A 6,000-nucleotide genomic window follows, 5' to 3' on the forward strand; every position below is an offset into this window, starting at 1 on the left:
CTTATTTCCCAGGATGGAGTGCAATGGCGCCATCTGGGCTCACTGCAACCTCCGCCTCCCAGGTTCAAGTGACTCTTCTGTCTCAGCCTTTGCATAGCTGGGATTACAGGCACATGCCACCACACCTGGCTAATTTTTGTATTTTTAGTAAAGACGAGGTTTCATCATGTTGGCCAGGCTGATCTTGAACTCCTGCCTCCAAAAGTGCTGGGATTACCGACGTGACCCACTGCCCCCAGCCTGGGACACACTTTCATTCTGCGATTTTATATAGCACTCTGACAGCTGGACTGGGCGCACAAAGAGAAGGAAATACGTCTTCACCTGGCCTGCCTGAAACTCAGATCCCTGTATCCCAGGGCTTACTCAGGATTACAGCATTTGATATAAAACCCTGTCTGGATACACTTCTGGTGTGACCGTGATCTTTCCAGACCTTCCTTCCTTCCTTCCCTCCCTCCCTCCCTCCCTCCCTCCCTCCCTCCCTTCCTTCCTTCCTTCCTTCCTTCCTTCCTTCCTTCCTTCCCTCCCTCCCTCCCTCCCTCCCTCCTTCCTTCTTTCCTTCCTTATCCTTTATGTTCTAGGGTACATGTGCACAACATGCAGGTTTGTTACATATGTATACAGGTGCCATGTTGGTGTGCTGCACCCATTAACTTGTCATTTATATTAGGTATATCTCCTAATGCTATCCCTCCCCCTTCCCCGAACCCCACAACAGGCCCCAGTGTGTGATGTTTCCCTTACTGTGTCAAAGTGTTCTCATTGTTCAATTCTCACCTATGTGTGACAACATGTGGTGTTTGACTTTCTGTTCTTGCGATAATTTGCTCAGAATGATGGTTTCCAGCTGCATCCATGTCCCTACAAAGGACACAAACTCATCCTTTTTTATGGCTGCATAGTATTCCATGGTGTATATGTGCCACATTTTCTTAATCCAGTCTGTCATTGATGGACATTTGGGTTGGTTCCAAGTCTTTGCTGTTGTGAATAGTGCCGCAATAAACATACGTGTACATGTGTCTTTATACCAGTAATGAAACTGCTGGGTCAAATGGTATTTCTAGTTCTAGATCCTTGAGGAATTGCCACACTGTCTTCCACAATGGTTGAACTAGTTTACAGTCCCACCAACACTGAAAAAGTGTTCCTATTTCTCCACACCCTCTCCAGCACCTGTTGTTTCCTGACTTTGTAATGATTGCCATTCCAACTGGTGTGAGATGGTATCTCATTGTGGTTTTGATTTGCATTTCTCTGATGGCCAGTGATGATGAGCATTTTTTCATGTGTCTGTTGGCTGCATAATGTCTTCTTTTGAGAAGTATCTGTTCATGTCGTTTGCCCACTTTTTGATGGGATTTTTTTGTTTTTTTTCTTGTAAATTTGTTTGAGTTATTTGTAGGTTCTGGATATTAGCTCTTTTTCAGATGAGTAGACTGCAAAAATTTTCTCCCATTCTGTAGGTTGCTTGTTCACTCTGATGGTAGTTTCTTTTGCTGTGCAGAAGCTCTTTAGTTTAATTAGATCCCATTTGTCAATTTTGGCATTTGTTGCCATTGCATTGGTGTTTTAGACATGAAGTCCTTGCCCATGGCTATGTCCTGAATGGTAAAACCTAGGTTTTCTTCAGGGATTTTATGGTTTTAGGTCTAACATTTAAGTCTCTAATCCATCTTGAATTAATATTTGTGTAGGGAGTAAGGAAAGGATCCAGTTTCAGCTTTCTACTTATGGCTAGTCAGTTTTCCCAGCACCATTTATTAAATAGGGAATCCTTTCCCCATTTCTTGTTTTTGTCAGGTTTGTCAAAGCTCAGATGGTTGTAGATGTGTGGTATTCTTTCTGAGGGCTCTGTTCTGTTCCATTGGTCTATATCTCTGTTTTGGTACAACTACCATGCTGTTTTGGTTACTGTAGCCTTGTAGTATAGTTTGAAATCAGGTAGCATGATGCCTCCAGCTTTGTTCTTTTGGCTTAGAATTGTCTTGGCAATGTGGGTTCTTTTTTGCTTTTTTGGTTCCATATGAACTTTAAAGTAGATTTTTCCAATTCTGTGAAGAAAGTCATTGGTAGCTTAATGGGGATGGCGTTGATGATATTGATTTTCATGATATTGATTCTTCCTATCCATGAGCATGGTATGTTCTTCCATTTGTTGGTGTCCTCTTTTATTTCATTGATCGGTGGTTTGTAGTCCTTGAAGAGGTCCTTCACATCTCTTGTAAGTTGGATTGCTACGTATTTTCTTCCCTTTGAAGCAGTTGTGAATGGGAGTTCGTTCATGATTTGGCTCTCTGTTTTTCTGTTACTGGTGTACAAGAATGCTTGTGAGTTTTGCACATTGACTTTTTGTATCCTGAGACTTTGCTGAAGTTTTTTATCAGCTTAAGGAGATTTTGGGCTGAGGTGATGGGGTTTTCTAAATAGACAGTCATGTCATCTGCAAACAGAGAGAATTTGACTTCTTCTTTTCCTAATTGAATACCCTTTATATCTTTTTCTTGCCTGATTGCCCTAGCCAGAACTTCCAACACTATGTTGAATAGGGGTGGTGAGAGAGGGCATCCCTGTCTTGTGCCAGTTTTCAAAGGGAATTTTTCCAGTTTTTGCCCATTCAGTATGATATTGGCTGTGGGTTTGTCATAAATAGCTCTTATGATTTTGAGATATGTTCCATCAATACCGAATTTATTGAGAGTTTTTAGCATGAAAGGCTGTTGAATTTTGTCAAAGGCCTTTTCTGAATCTATGGAGATAATCATGTGGTTTTTGTCTTTGGTTCTGTTTATGCTGGGTTAAGTTTATTGATTTGCATATGTTGAACCAGACTTGCATCTCAGGGATGAAGCCCACTTGATCATGGTGAATAAGCTTTCTGATGTGCTGCTGGATTCGGTTTGCCAGTATTTTACTGAGGATTTTTGCATCGATGTTCATCAAGGATATTGGTCTAAAATTCTCTTTTTTTGTTGTGTCTCTGCCAGGCTTTGGTATCAGGATGATGTTGGCCTCATAAAATGAGTTAGGGAGGATTCCCTCTTTTTCTATTGATTGGAATAGTTTTAGAAGGAATGGTACCAGCTCCTCCTTGTACTTCTGGTATAATTTGGCTGTGAATCCATCTGGTCCTTTTTTTTGGTTGGTAGGCTATTATTGCCTTAATTTCAGAGCTTGTTATTGATCTATTCAGGGATTCAACTTCCTGGTTTAGTCTTGGGAGAGTGTATGTGTCTAGGAATTTATCCATTTCTTCTAGGTTTTCTAGTTCATTTGCATATTGGTGTTTATAGTGTTCTCTGATGGTAGTTTGTATTTCTGTGGGGTCGGTGGCGATATCCCCTTTATCATTTCTTATTGCGTCTATTTGATTCTTCTCTCTTTTCTTCTTTGTTAGTCTTGCTAGCAGTCTATCCATTTTGTTGATCTTTTCAAAAAACCAGCTCCTGGATTCATTGATTTTTTTGAAGGGATTTTTGTGTCTCTATCTCCTTCAGTTCTGCTCTGATCTTAGTTATTTCTTGCCTTCTGCTAGCTTTTGAATGTGTTTGCTCTTGCTTCTCTAGTTCGTTTAATTGTGATGTTAGAATGTAAATTTTAGGTCTTTCCTGCTTTCTGTTGTGGGCATTTAGTGCTATAAATTTCCCTCTACACACTGCTTTAAATGTGTCCCAGAGATTCTGGTATGTTGTATCTTTGTTCTCATTGGTTTCAACGAACATCTTTATTTTTGCCTTCATTTTGTTATGTACCCAGTAGTCATTCAGGAGCAGGTTGTTCAGTTTCCTTGTAGTTGAGCGATTTTGAGTGAGTTTCTTAGTCCTGAGTTCTAGTTTGATTGCACTGTGGTCTGAGAGACAGTTTATTATAATTTCTGTTCTTGTACATTTGCTGAGGAGTGCTTTACTTCCAACTATGTGGTCAATTTTGGAGTAAGTGTGATGTGGTGCTGAGAAGAATGTATATTCTGTTGATTTGGGGTGGAGAGTTCTGTAGATGTCTATTAGGTCCCCTTGGTGCAGAACTGAGTTGAATTCCTGGATATCCTTGTTAACTTTCTGTCTCCTTGATCTGTCTAATGTTGACAGTGGGTTGTTGAAGTCTCCCATTATTATTGTATGGGAGTCTAAGTCTCTTTGTAAGTCTCTAAGGACTTGCTTTATGAATCTGGGTGCTCCTGTATTGGGTGCATATATATTTAGGATAGTTATATATATGAATTGTTGAATTGATCCCTTTACCATTATGTAATGGCCTTCTTTGTCTCTTTTGATCTTTGTTCGTTTAACGTCTGTTTTACCGGAGACTGGGATTGCAACTCCGCCTTTTTTTGTTTTCCATTTGCTTGGTATATTTTCCTCCATCCCTTTATTTTTAGCCTATATGTGTCTCTGCACGTGAGATGGGTCTCCTGAATACAACAAACTGATGGGTCTTGACTCTTTATCCAGTTTGCCAGTCTGTGTCTTTTAATTGGAGCATTTAGTCCATTTACATGTAAGGTTAATATTGTTATGTGTGAACTTGCTCCTGTCATTATGATGTTAGCTGGTTACTTTGCTTGTTAGTTGATGAAGTTTCTTCCTAGCATCGATGGTCTTTACATTTTGGCATGTTTTTGCAGTGGCTGGTACTGGTTGTTCCTTTCCATGTTTAGTGCTTCCTTCAGGATCTCTTGTAGGGCAAGCCTGGCGGTGACAGAATCTCTAAGCATTTGCTTGTCTGTAAAGGATTTTATTTCTCCTTCTCTTATGAAACTTGGTTTGGCTGGATATGAAATTCTTTTCTTTAAGAGTGTTGCATATTGGCCCCCACTCCTTTCTTGCTTGTAGAGTTTCTGCTGAGAGATCCACTATTAGTCTGATGGGCTTCCCTTTGTGTGTAACCCGACCTTTCTCTCTGTCTGCCCTTAACATTTTTTCCTTCATTTCAACTTTGGTGAATCTGACAATTATGTGTCTTGGAGTTGCTCTTCTCGAGGAGTATCTTTGTGGCGTTTCTGTATTTCCTGAATTTGAATCTTGGCTTTGCTTGGTTGGGGACGTTCTCCTGGATAATATCCTGCAGAGTGTTTTCCAACTTGGTTTGAGTCTCCCCATCACTTTCAGGTACACCATTCAGATGCAGATTTGGTCTTTTCACATGGTCCCGTATTTCTTGGAGGCTTTGTTCATGTCTTTTTACTCTTTTTTCTCTAAGCTTCTTGCTTCATTTCATTCATTTTATCTTCAGTCACTGATATCCCTTCTTCCAGTTGATCGAGTTGGTTACTGAAGCTTGTGGATTTGTCACACATTTTTTGTGTCATGGTTTTCAGTGCTATCATTTCATTTAAGGACTTCTCTACTTTGGTTTTTCTAGTTAGCCATTCGTCAAAACTTTTTTCAATGTTTTTAGCTTCTTTGCGATGGGTTTGTACTTCCTCCTTTAGCTCGGAGAAGTTTGAACGTCTGAAGAATTCTTCTCTCACTCATCAAAGTCATTCTCCATCCAGCTTTGTTCTGTTGCTGGTGAGGAGCTGCATTCCTTTTGAGGGAAAGAGGTGCTCTGATTTTTAGAATTTCCAGCTTTTCTGCACTGCTTTTTCCCCATGTTTGTGGTTTTATCTACCTTTGGTCTTTGATGATGGTGACGTACAAATGGAGTTTTGGTGTGGGTGTCCTTTTTGTTTGTTAGTTTTCCTTCTAACAGGACCCTCAGCTTCAAGTCTGTTGGAGTTTGCTGGAGGTCCACTCCAGACCCTCTTTGCCTGGGTATCAGCAGCGGAGGCTGTCAAAAAGTGAATATTGCTGAACAGCAAATGTTGCTGCCTGATCGTTCCTCTGGTAGCTTCGTCTTAGAGGGATACCCGACCGTGTGAGATGTGAGGTGTCAATCCGCCCCTAGTGGGGGCTGTCTCCCAGTTAGGCTACTCGGGAGTCAGGGACCCACTGGAACAGGCAGTCTGTCCGTTCTCAGGTCTCAAATTCCATGCTAGGAGAACCACTACTCTCTTCA

The sequence above is a fragment of the Macaca mulatta genome, chromosome 9, assembly GCF_049350105.2.
Source record: "Macaca mulatta isolate MMU2019108-1 chromosome 9, T2T-MMU8v2.0, whole genome shotgun sequence".
Lineage (NCBI taxonomy): Eukaryota > Metazoa > Chordata > Mammalia > Primates > Cercopithecidae > Macaca > Macaca mulatta.